Source organism: Gossypium hirsutum, chromosome A03, assembly GCF_007990345.1.
Source record: "Gossypium hirsutum isolate 1008001.06 chromosome A03, Gossypium_hirsutum_v2.1, whole genome shotgun sequence".
Taxonomy (NCBI): Eukaryota; Viridiplantae; Streptophyta; class Magnoliopsida; order Malvales; family Malvaceae; genus Gossypium; species Gossypium hirsutum.
The window spans coordinates 98,883,946-98,897,838 of record NC_053426.1 but is presented as its reverse complement, the minus strand read 5'-3'; the positions used below and the strand labels follow the sequence as shown (position 1 = coordinate 98,897,838).

Here is a 13,893-nt window from a genome sequence, read left to right as displayed (position 1 = left end):
TATGTGTTAGACATGATTCTCCTGATTATTATCTTAGTGATTGCTTGAAGAAAATTGAAAAAAACATTATTCAGAGTTTAAGACCGAGTAATGTAGTTAACAGAGGTAGGTTACCCTGTAATCTCAGAAATATAAGTGAAAGCTGAAGTGTGACAAATGACTTCACTGTAAAATCTGGAGAATGAACATCAGCCAGGGTATATGTTAATTGTATATGAGAAGATTTATCTCTACCGGATGTCATTACAGGTACTTTCTTCTTTATCGACACTAATATGATTATTTTAAATTGATCTTGGTTTGACTATTCCTATGATTACATAAGTTCAGTATCTATTAAAGATTTTTCTATTGAGTTTGCTGAAATTTTTGGATTGAAGCATTAAAATTTTCAGATTAGTATTTATGGGCTGATAAAATCTGCAGGAACTGTTTGATAATGATACTACTGTTTTCTGATGGATTTGATGTTCTTACTGTTTGATATAATCTCAATAATGGAATGGTTAATTCTGCATGATATGGTGGTAAATTATAAGCAGAAGTATAATATGTTGCAAGATGAAGATGATGAAATGTTTTGTTGAATTAGATAAGATTGAGCTAATTGTCTATTGTGATATTGAACATGCCAACACAGATATATGCCGGAAAGGGGTCATGGTATTTGCCTTGTTTATGTATTGAATATTAAAGTATTTAAGTTAAGGTTTAAATCAGTGGCAATAGTGCAAGAGAATTCTAATGTGTTTCCAGAAGAGTTGCCCGAACTACTGTTGATTGAAGAAGTTGAATGTGCTATAGATTTTGTAACTGAAATGATAGTGAAAAATATATTTGAAATCAGAGGTTTTCTAAAACTACTCAGTTATTACAGAAAGGTGTGGAATTGGAATGATCTGATAGACATTAGCAAGGTTCTGATTAGTTGAAAGCTCAGTTAACTGAAGTATTAGTTCTGGTTTAGTATGAAATCCGATGAAGAAACTTGTGATTTACAGGGATAGCAGTGTTTTAATGCAAGAAAGAAAATTAATGAATTATGTTTGGAAAGTTAGAATTATATGAGAAGAATTATTTGATACATGATTCGGAAGTGGTAGCTATTGTCTTTGCACTAAAGGATCATGATTTGATAATTGAATATTATCCAGAAAAAAAGCAAATGGAGTTATGAATACTCAGAATTGAAAGTTTTGCTTTGTGTTATGAGCTATGAACACTCGATTGTCATTATCTGATGATCGCTCAATTCTAGTTGAAATAAAGGTTACACTTACTTCCCTACAGCGGGTCTGCAAGTTCAGAAATGTGGTAATGAGTTATCGGTTAAATGGATATAGTGATTAAACATTTCGGATTGGATATGATGGTTGTTTGCTATTCAGAAATAAAAGCTGAACAGAGGGATTCAGAACTTATACAGGAGAATTTGCATGAAATTATAGTAGTACTATGTCTATGCATTCTGGAAGAATAAAATGTACAGTGATTTGAGACAGATGTATTGAAGACTGGGAAAAGAAAACCAATACTTTGAATTTGCATATAAATGTTTATATTAGGTACAGATATCTTTAGAACTGTTACAACTAGTGGTGACATCAGAATGGAAATGGGATAGAATTTTTATGGAAACTAAGTTGGAATTATCTCTATTTTTGAAAAAGAATATGCGGAGCTGTTTGATTTGTGAAATTGAAGAAAAGTGGAAGTAATTCGAGATAGACTGAAAGTAGTTTTGACAAACAGAAATTATATATAGACTTGAAACGTTGGGATATTGAGTATTTTGTTAGTGATATGGTATTTCTTAGAGATTCACCTTGGAAGAACATTTTGAAGATCGGGTTGAAAGAGAAATTAAGTTCTTGTTCTGTTGGGCTATGTGAAGTTGTAGAAAATTCGGACCGGTAAAATATTGTTTGGTTTTGCTTCTGAAGTTACAAAAGGTTTATGATAAATTTTCATGATTTGAAGCTCAGAAGATTATAGAGATCAAATCTTTTACATGTTATATCGACAAAGGATATTGAGATTTGACGCAATCTATTGTATGAGAAAGAGCCGGTTGAGATACTAGCCTGAGCGGTAATGTCATAATATTGAGGAAGCAATACGGGAACCGAAAGAAACAGTGAGATCACTGAACCCCCACCTCTCTTTTAGGCAAATTTTGAGGACGAAATTTCTTAAGGGGGAGAGAATTGTAACGACCCGAATTTTACCGTTACCGAAAAAGTGTATTTTCGAGTCTCCATTTCTAAAAAACGGATTCGTAAATATTTATTAAAAATATTTACGAAGTAAAATGAGTGGTTAATTAGAGTTTAATTAAGTGAATTTAATTTAATTAAGAGTAATTAAGAAAAAGGACTAAATTGAATAAAGGATGAAAGTTAAATTGTAGATTAAAAGAAAAAGAAGAGGACCAAAATGGCAATTATTCCATTTGTCCTAAGTGAGGCGGCATAAACATAAAAATCTGAGTTTTTTATGTGTTAAAATATATATTAAATTATTATTATTAAAAGTAAAGTAAATAAAAAGGAAATAAAGGAAAGAAACAAAAGAATAAAAAGAAGGAAGGAAACAGAATAGCAGGAAACGAAACAGAGAAGAAACAGGGGAGAAAGAAAGAAAGAAAAGAAAAAGGGAAAATAAGGTTTTAAAGGTTCCAAGTTAATTTGGTAAGTCAATTTAGCCCCTTTTCTTATGATTTTTGAGTTTTTTGGAATCCTAGAGATAAATAGTACTTGTTTTAAGTAGAAATTTTGAAAGTCATTAGATTTCTAAGTTTGGTTCATGTTGAATAAAATGATGGAATTGGGGGTTTATTTGATAGAAATTTTGATTGGAATTGAATAAAGGATTGAATCGTAAACTAAGCTATAAGTTTTGAGTTTTAGGGATTAAATGAAAATAAATTCGAAATTATGAAAATATGCTGGAAATTTAATAGTTAAGTATGAGTTTGGACAAAATTTGAATAGAAATAAAGTATGAATTAAGATAGAAAAGTAAGAGAATTTAGTTAGGATTAAATTGAAATTAAAGTAAATTCAACATTTTGCACTAAAACTGTTTTAGGCAGCAGCAGTAGTCTAACTTTGAAAAATCATAAAAAAATTATAGAAATCGAATTAGAAGATGAATAAAATATGAAATTAAAGCTTATTGAGTCTAGTTTCTTATACAAGAAGCAATATAAGCAATTGAATTGTAAATTATGAGATATAATGAATTTTGTGAGATAAGGTCAGAATGAATTCGGGTTCCCCTGTTCTGACTTTGGAAAATCACCAAAAATTGAAGAAAAATAATTAGAGGCTTAAAGTTATATTTTTAGAATCCCTAATGAGTCTATTTTCAGGGGAAACCAACGGGAATATTATCCGAGTTCTGTACTATGAGATAATTAATTTTTAGTGAAGAAGGGACGAAACTATCAGACAGCAGAATAGGGGTGAATTTAAAGAATAAACTGTACTTAATGGCTAAACCAAAAATTCTGAAAATTTTATTGTAAGAATATTTGTGAGTCTAGTTTTAGGAAAAATTAGCGGATCTTAATTTAGAATTCTGTAACTCAAGATATGAATTAGTAATGTATTAATGATTATGAATTGTATTAATTTCGTAGTCAATGTGGTACCGGAAATCTTGGCTAAGAAAGGACAAGACAAAGTCAACGGGAGTTAGCTCGAAAATTACGGTTTGTATTTCTATAATCCGAACTTATTTATTATTTGTCATATTTATATACATATGGCAATTGTTAGTGTTAGAATTATGATGTTTTACAATTGGAATGGATTGATTTTGGTATGCGATGAATTTATTGAATTTATATTGATTGAAATTATTTTGATTGAATTTATATTGATTGAATCATATAATATATATGATTTATGTAGAAATTTGAATATTGAATGAATGTTATATTGAAAAATATATTGATTAGAAATATGAGGAAATTGATATGAATATATGAGATTGTGATATTTGAATATTTGATATTGAAAAGTGAATTGAATTGTATTGAATTACGAATTAATGTGAATAATTGAAATATATTGTTGAATTGAATGAAATTGTATGAATTGTGAAAATGGGTGAATATATGTGATTATCAGAATGGTATATTGATGAAAGAATTATTAAATTGAGAAAGTGAATGAAATACCATATTAACTAGCCGGGTTGAGTCGGATATAATTGGCATGCCATAGGATCTGGAAGTGTACGGGATTTGCCGGCTTTATCGATCAGGCACTTTATGTGTCGTATTTCAGGCACCTCGTGTGTCGTATCAGGCACCTCGTGTGTCGTTTTAGGCACTTTATGTGTCGTATACTGATCAGGTACTATGTACCGTTTTAGGCACAATGTCCCGTACTGGTGTGTTTGGGTTGGAATCCGTGTATCCGTCAAAGTCCGGGTTTGTTAATAGGGGTAAATAAGTGAAAGATAAATCGAATAAATTTGATTGATCAAGCTATTGAAATGAAACGAGAAATTGAATTGAGAATTGAAAATTGAAAATTTAGATATGAAATTGAAAATATGAACCAAAGGTTCATGAAATGATTGGAGTTCGAATTGATGATATATGATGCCACTTGATGAATTGAAATGTGATTTGAGATATATGAATCGTATGTATATACTGAAAGCTATCAGGGATAGTGAGTTGATACGATATAAATGAAATTGACTGTTATTGAAATGAATTAAAATGGAATATGATTGATAAGTATATAGTTGAATATAGTTTAATGATATTGAATTGTAAGTAAATTAAGGAAAGCTATACCGAATAGTAAGTGAAAGAACGGAGTAAATAGTAATGGATTTATTTAAGAATTGAACAATTATGTTATTGTGTTTATTATATGAACTGTATAAAATTTATATGGTAAGTAGTTGAAATTTATCTATGAATAAATAATTGAATAATTGTAATTATTATTATGATCTTAAGTGTTTGTTATATTATTAATTGTTCGGATTATTGAAATACCACTGAGTATACCATACTCAGCGTACGGTTTGTTTCCGTGCGCAGGTTAAGTAAAGATAGTACGTTGAATCAGCATCCCAAGACGATCCCGAATTCATTAAGGTAAAGTATGTTGAGTATTGATAATGGCATGTACCTAGGACGTTTTATGAGAGTCATTTAGGTTATAGAAGTATTGATGAAATGAGTAAATTATGGTTGGCAACGGTATGTAGTATGAATTGTGAAATTTACTAAGAATTCGTAGTGATTCTAAATTAGTCCCGAATTGAATTTACTGTTTATATTGGACCGTGAGGGCCCATTAAAGGGACGACATCTTAAAACTAGGATGTGTGTGAATATTTATTTTAATTAATGACCAGAATTGGACTGTACTGACTGGTAATGTCTCGTAACCCTGTTCTAGTAACGGTATAGGGTTAGGGGACTTTACACTCGGGTCGTAGGTGGCAGAATCGAGGACCAAAGCATACCAGCACTTCGAGGGCGAGTAGTGTACAGGCCCAAAGCTATACCAAACTCGGGCACACTCAACTGGCGGACTAAACCGCCGAGACGGAACTAGACTATTCCAGGATCATCAAAGTTGGTCATGACGTCTTGAACATAGAATGTCGTGCAAATTTCAAGTGTGAGCTCAAGGTACGTCGGCTCGATGATCGCAAAGAAGAGGTCCCATAGATCGGTTGTCAGGAGTGCTCGTACATCATCAGCAAACTGGACTTGTTCAAGCTCTGTCCAGTCAATGCAGCAGCCCACACCTAAAGGTCGGGCCCGTAGGATTTGGAATAGTTCTTCCTAATTGCTTGGTGGAAATTAGAGGTATGGGTGGCGAATTTCTGCGGTAGGGCCCGAGGAAGACGCCACTTTCCACTTTTTTGAAGTAGGAACGGTAGTTTTCTTGCCACGTGAGCTTGATATGGTATACCTAGAAGAAGAACAAAGAATATAACATAACTAACTAACTCAAGAAGTAATCATGAATATAGTTAAACTAACCAGTCCAACCAACAATACTTAGCAGTTTAATCTAAATGATAGAAGTTTATATAGCAATTGACATAATAAAAGCATTATTATTTTCAACATAAAATGACTGAACTAGACTCTTATGGGAAAACACGAAAAGAATGAATGTATCAGAAAGCATTGACTAAAATGGTGAATAATAAACGTATAAGCATGACTATAGTAAGAACTATGAATATAAATCAAATATCTGCCAAATAAAACCATAAGAATCATAAAATTAGTAAAAAAAGATGAAGAAAATAGAGAGAAAATAGTAAAAAAAATGCTAAAAAGATGAGAATGAGTGTCGAAAATGGAGTTGGAGGTGGCGCACGGGCTTGGCAGGGAGGCCGCGTGGTCTTGCAGCGGCTAGGGTTAGGGATTTTGGGTGAAGAAGATGATGAATAGTGAAGGGTATTTATAGATTTTGGGACACATGGCCAGGGGACACGTCCGTGTTCCCCAATTTTTGCCCGTGTGATTCGCGAATTTTGAATTTGGGTGCGTCTGACATTTGGCCCACGTCTGTGTTCCTTGGGCGTGTAGGTGTACATGGCCGTGTCGCACAGCCATGTCTGTCTTCGTTCGCTTCTCCCACGCTCGTGTATGTAGGACCATGCCCGTGTTAATCTGACAGGTTTGACCACAAGTTCTAGACACGGGCGTGGCAAATGCCCGTGCTATTTTCTCAGGTTTAACCACAGTTCTACGACACAGACATGTTGCACGCCAGTTTGTTTTGGCAGATTCACCCACGGTCTTAACGCACGACCGTGGTGACTTTTCGCATCCCGTGTTGGGGAAAATTTCACCCTGTTTTCACACGACCTAAGGCATGCCCGTGTGGCTGGCCGTGTGTGCTCCTGCGGTCCATGAGTCAGTTAGTATGTTAGATGTTAAAACTAAAATTTAAAGAAATTAATATTGTTAGTTCTCAGGTTGCCTCCCGAGAAGTGCTTATTTATAGTCTAAGGTAGACTTACCTCTTTGGTGAATGGTCATGGTGGTTTGAGGAGTTTATAGTCCTTATTCCTGCTATGAATCCCATCAAAATAAGGTTTTAGGTAGGTATTGTTTACCTTAAAGGTGCCGAATTTGGGATAACTTACCTCGACTATAGCAAATGGGAAAATGCTAAGTACCGTAAGAGGAATTTCTTCATTCAGTTTGGCAGTGTCAATGTGAGGATCTGCGACATCTAATGAAACTTTATCTCCAACCTTAAGTTGATTTGGTGAGGCATTGAGCTCGTTCTGGCGTAGTTTTGGTTTATCGTGTTTTCTTGGTTTAAATGTCAGCCATTCATCTAACTCCTCAATTTGTAACATTCGTTCTTCATGTGTAGATCCTTTGTTGTGGATTGAACATGGCTCATGTGTGTCCTTCAAACTTATTTCCTGCAAAATAGGTTGCACCGTATGATTAGTCTTAGTATAACAATTTGTACAATCACCTTCAATTTTCGATGTGTTGTTCGGGTTGCGAGCTTGAAGGGTGATTGTTTCGTCTCCTACACGAAGTGTGAGTTCACCTGTGTCAACGTCAATAATTGTTCTAGCAGTTGCTAAAAAGGGCCTTCCCAAAATTAAAGGAACATTGCTGTCCTCTTCTATGTCTAAAACAAAAAAATCAACTGGGAATATAAATTTGTCAATTTTAACGAGTACGTCTTCAATGATACCCCTAGGAAATCTAACAGTTTTATCTGCTAATTGAATGCTCATCCTAATTTGTTTGGGTTTCCCTAGACCTAGTTGCTTAAACAATTTGTAAGGCATAACATTGATACAAGCCCCTAGATCAGCCAACGCATTATTAACATCTAAACTACCAATTAAACAAGGAATCGTATAACTCCTTGGATCTTTTAGTTTGTTGGGTAGCTTATTCTGAAGAATGGCTGAGCAAACCGCGTTTAGCTCCACATGCGACCTTTCATCTAACTTTCGTTTATTTTCTAGAAGCTCCTTTAAAAATTGAACTGCGTTCGACATCTGCGAAAGTTCTTCAATAAACGGTAGGTTAATATGTAGTTTCTTTAAAAGTTTAAGGAATTTACCAAATTGTTCATCTGAGCGGTCTTTCCTTGTCGCATTGGGTATGGTACACGAGGTTTATATTCTGTACTTACCAATTTTTGTTCATTTTGGCCTACCTTATTCTTACCTTTGCTTACCACCGGTTCTAGCCTTGGTTTTGCCACTAACCCTTCCTCATCTTGAATGGCAATTGCGTTTAGTTGCTCCCTTGGGTTAGATTCAGTGTTGCTTGGCAGGCTACCTTATGATCGTTCAGAAATCAACTTAGCGAGCTGTCCAATCTGAGTTTCGAACCCCTGGATTGATGCTTGTTGATTTTTTAGTGCCATATCGGTATTCTGAAAATGAGTCTCTAACACCGAGATGAATTTGGTTAGTATCTCCTCAAGGTTTGGCTTTTTCTCATGCTGGTATGGTGGTTGCTTAAAGCTTGGAGGGGGTGGTGGTTTTTGATTTCCTTGGCCTCCTCATGAAAAACTTGTGTGATTCCTCCAACCTGCATTGTAAGTATTGCTATAAGAATTGTTTTGAGATCAAGGATTATTACCCATGTAATTTAACTGCTCGTTCTCTATGTTAGGGCCATAGGGTGGGTATTCTGAATTGTTCGATCCACCTCAATTTGCTTCACACTGCATTACTGGGTGAACCTGTGAAGAACTAAGAAAACCATCAATTTTCTTATTCAAGAGTTCTACCTGATTAGAGAGCATGGTGACCGAATCGACGTTATAAACACCGTCTGTTTTCGTTGGCTTTGTCCTCATGACTTGCCACTGATAGTTATTCAGTGACATCTCCTCTAAAAATTCATATGTATCTTTAGGTGTTTTATTATTGATGGTTTCGCCAGCAGCTACGTCAACCATTTGTCGAGTCGAAGGATTCAGGCCATTATGAAAAGTTTGAACCTGTAGTCAGAGTGGTAACCCATGGTGAGGGCATCTTCGTAAAAGGTCCTTATATCTCTCCATTGCATCGTAGAGTGTTTCTAAATCCATCTGCACAAAAGAAGAGATATCATTACGTAATTTAGCCGTTTTAGCCGGCAGAAAATATTTTAGTAAGAATTTTTCAGTCATTTGTTCCCAAGTAGTGATTGACCCCTGTGGTAACGAATTCAACCACTTTTTAGCTTTGTTTCTCAAAGAAAAAGGAAATAACCAAAGGTGAATTGCATTATCAAAAACGCCATTAATTTTAAATGTATCACATAGTTCTAAAAAGTTTGCTAAGTGCGCGTTGGGATCTTCGTCCTGTAAACCATCAAACTGAACAAATTGCTGTATCATTTGAATTGTGTTAGGTTTCAATTCAAAAGTATTTGCAGCTATAGTAGGTCTAGCTATGCTCGATTCAGTTCCTGTTAAAGAAGGTTTAGTATAATCATACATAGTGCACGGAGCAGGATTCTGATTTACTGGATTAACAGCAATCGCAAGAGGTATCAGGTTTTCCTGATTTTTAGCCATCTCCTTGGTTTTGGTTTGAATATCGTCCTCTTGCTCGTTTTCTGTGTATCTTAAGCTTCGCCTTATTTCTCTTTGGCTGCTATGAAATGTGCGATCGATCTCAATGTCAAAAAGTAATGGTCCTGACGGGTTTTTTCTAGTCATAAACTATAAGAACCTGCCAGAAAAAAAGGAAAAAGAAGAATTAGTAATAAAAATTAGAATAAAATTTAAATTGCAGTAAAAGTAAATGGCTAAAGTAATAAAAATCGAGTGTTCCTAATATCTTAGTTCCCCGACAACGACGCCAGAAACTTGATACGTGATATTCGTGACAGGTTTTAAATATTTATAATGAATCGTTCTTGAAACTAACTATTATCATGATGAAGGCAAGTGTAACTATTGAACAGTAGTATAGCTTTAGCAAGACCGGATTATCGAATCCAAAGGAACTAAAAGTACTAGTATCAACTTTCTTTTTATTATCTAGCCTAAAAAATAAAAGGGTTTTGTTTAAATTTAAACTAAGAAATCACAGAAAAGAAATTTGGGAAAAATACTTTTTGGAAAACACGATTAATTAAGATAATACCTAAAATCCACCTAGACATCACTTGTTATTTGACTCTGAATCGGACGATTTATTCATTCAACTTGTTCCATAGAGATCCCTAAGTTATATTATTATCTCTCTCGAGACTAACAACTTCTAACCCTAGTTTGAATAATTGAAATCTCTTTCTAATTAACGCCCTAGGGTTGCATTAACTCGATCTATGGATCCTCTTATTAGGTTTCACCCTAATCCGAAAAAATCTTGTCACCCTATCTCTAGGCGCACAACCAACTCCACTTAATTGTGACAAATTTACTCTTAGACAAGGTCTATTCCCCCTCTGAATAAGAGCTTAACTTGAATCAATATCCTAGAATATCAAAACAAGAATTAAGAACACATAATTTAGAACAAGTCAAATATTTATCATACAATTCAGATAATAATAACAAGATCTGTCTCAGGTTTCATTCCCCTTAAGTATTTAGGGGTTTTAGTTCATACTAATGAAAGAAAACATTTCAAAAGAATAAAAATAACAAAACATAAGAAAACCCAAAAACTCCTGAGGGAGTTTGAAGGGAGATCTTCAGTCTTAATGGTGAATCCGGCTTCTGAGATGGATCGATCGGCTTTCCTTGAGCAATTCCTTGCTTCCCCCTGTGCGTCCCCCGTCTAAGTGCCTCATCAGGTGTTTAAATAGGCTTTGGAATGCCTAAGAGCCCTCAAAATTGGCCTTTTCCGAATTGGACTAAACTTTGGCTCAGCAGGGACACGCCCGTGTGCGATTGCTTAAGGTCATGGTCAAGGCTGTTAAATGGGCACAGGCGTGTGATCTACCCATATAAATCGTGTTTTGACCTTGCCAAAACGACATGGCCATGTGGTCTGCCCGTCTGAGGAAGTCCAGGCTGTGTTGATTCGTACGTTGGCCCATTTTCTCCGTTTTTGGCCTATTTCTCGTTCTTTTCACTTTTCTATGCTTACCTAAGTATAAAACATGAAATTAAGGCATTAAGAGCATCGAATTCACCAATTTTAAGGAAAAATCGTCCATAAAATGTGCTAAGCATAAAAGAAAAAAATTCAAAAAAAATCAGTACGAGTAGAAAAAGCACTTGAAAAGCAAAAGCATTTTTGAATGGGATGTACTGAAAAAGAAAGTGACAGTCACAAGAGTAAGAAAAACTCATTCATTAGTGCACAGAAACTCGTACGCTAGTGATAAATCGTAATTTATACATATTTTTATCCCATGCTTAGCACATTTTTATGGGTGATTTGTCCTTAGATTTGGTGAATTCGATGGTCCTAATCCTTTAATTTCATGTTTTATACTTAAGTGAATATAGGAGAGTAAAAGGATCGAGAAACAGGCCAAAAACGGAGAAAATGGGCCAACGTGGGAAATCAACACGACCTAGAGTTCCTTACACGGGTAGATCACACGCCTGTGTAGGTTTAACAGGCTCTAACACGGCTTGGACCTCTTCACACGGGTCGACTACACGGCTATGTCAATTTGGCAGAATCAAATCATGACTTACACGGGTAAACCACACGCCTGTGCCTATCTAATAGCCTTGACCACGGCTTGAAGCAATCGCACACGGGCGTGGCACACGGGCGTGTCCTTGTCGAACCCTAGTATAGTTCTATTCGAAAAGGGCCATTCTTAAGGGCTCTTAGGCATTCTAAAGCCTATTTAAACACCTGAGGAGGCACTTAGAATGAGGAAGGAGGGTAGGAAGCAAGGAATTACTCGAAGGAACTGAATCGAGCATAGTTAGGCCTGTTGTTGCTGCAAATACTTTTGAACTGAAACCTAACACAATTCAAATGATACAGTAATTTGTTCAGTTTAATGGTTTGCAGGACGAGGATCCCAACGCTCACTTTGCAAACTTTTTGGAACTATGTGATACATTAAAAATTAATGGCATTTCTGATGTTGCCATTCGCCTTCGGTTATTCCCTTTTTCATTGAGGAACAAAGCTAAACAGTGGTTGAACTCATTACCACGCGGGTCAATCACTACTTCGGAACAAATGACCGAAAAGTTTTTATTAAAATATTTTCTGCCGTCTAAAACAGCCAAATTACGTAATGGTATCTCTTCTTTTGTGCAGATGGATTTAGAAAAACTCTATGATGCATGGGAGAGATACAAGGACCTTTTGAGAAGGTGCCCTCACCATGGGTTACCACTCTGGCTACAGGTTCAAACGTTCCACAACGACCTAAATCCTTTGACTAGATAGATGATTGACGCAGCTGCTGGTGGGACTTTCAATAATAAGACACCTGAGGATGCTTATGAATTTATAGAAGAAATGTCACTGAATAATTATCAGTGGCAAGTCATGAGGACAAAGCCAACAAAAGCAGCCGATGTTTTTAACGTTGATTCAGTCACCATGCGCTCCAATTAGGTAGAACTTTTGAATAAAAAAATTGACGGTTTACTTGGTTCTTCACAGGTTCACCCAGTAATGCAGTGCGAAGCAAGTGGAGGTGGATCGAGCAATTTAAAATGCCCACTCTATGGCCACAACATGGAGAACGAGCAGTTAAATTATATGGGTAATATTCCACGACCTCAAAATAATCCTTATAGTAATACTTACGATACAGGTTGGAGGAACCACCCAAATTTCTCATGGGGTGGCCAAGGAAATCAAGACCACCACCACCTCGAGGCTTTCAACAACCACCTTACCAACAGGGGAAAAAGCCGAACCTTGAGGAGATGCTAACAAAATTCATCTTGGTGTCAGAAACTCATTTTTAAAATACCGAGATAGAAATTAAGAATCAACAAGCATCGATCCAAGGGCTTGAGACTCAGATAGGCCAGCTTGCTAAATTTATATCTGAACGACCACAAGGTAGTCTGCCTTGTAACACTGAATCTAACCCAATGGAGTAACTCAATGCAATTACCATTCAAAATGAGGAACGGTTAGTTGCATCTGAACTAGAACCGAGACAAGAAACTATGGTAAGTAAAGGTAAAGGTGATGTGGACCACAATAACCAAAAACAGGTAAGTACAAAATACAAACCTCGTGTGCCATACCCTAATGCGACAAGGAAAGACCAATCAGATGAACAATTTGGTAAATTCCTTAAACTTTTAAAGAAATTACATATAAACTTATCGTTTATTAAAGCTCTTTCGCAGATGCCAAACGCAGTCAAATTTTTAAAGGAGCTTTTAGCAAATAAACAGAAGATAGGTGAAGTGTCGCATGTGGAGCTAAACGTAGTTTGCTAAGCCATTCTTCAAAATAAGCTACCCAACAAATTGAAAGATCCAGGGAGTTTTACAATTCCTTGTTTAATTGGTAGCTTAGATGTTAATAATGTGTTGGCTGATTTAGGGGCTAGTATTAATGTCATGCCTTACAAAATGTTTAAGCAACTAGGTCTTGAGAAACCCAAACAAACTAGGATGAGTATTTAATTAGCCGATAAAACTATCAGATTTCCTAGGGGTATTATTGAAGATGTACTCGTTAAAATCCATAAATTTATATTCCCAGTTGATTTCATTGTTTTAGACATAGAGGAGGATAGTAATCTTCCTTTAATTTTAGGAAGGCCCTTTTTAGCAACAGCTAGAGAGAAGCTAAAGAAGGAGGACACAGCCATGCAACACGGCCGTGTGCACCCACACGCCTAAGGAATACGGGTGTGGACCGAATGTCAGACAAGCCCATATTTGAAAATCGCGAAACACACTGGCAAAAATTAGGGCACTGATAAACAGTAATTTATACATATTTTTATCTCATGCTTAGCCC

The 13,893-nt window shown here is 35.7% G+C and overlaps 2 non-coding genes across 2 annotated transcripts; one reads left to right on the top strand and one right to left on the bottom strand.

The window, feature by feature from the left end:
• Positions 1 to 9,003: 9,003 nt before the first annotated feature.
• On the top strand, positions 9,004 to 9,110 carry LOC121225278 (small nucleolar RNA R71). The gene has a single exon (XR_005923161.1). It is a non-coding gene; the product is annotated as a small nucleolar RNA R71 (small nucleolar RNA).
• Positions 9,111 to 12,183: 3,073 nt separating this feature from the next.
• Positions 12,184 to 12,290, bottom strand: LOC121225935 (small nucleolar RNA R71). The gene has a single exon (XR_005923842.1). It is a non-coding gene; the product is annotated as a small nucleolar RNA R71 (small nucleolar RNA).
• Between the last annotated feature and the right edge of the window lie 1,603 nt (positions 12,291 to 13,893).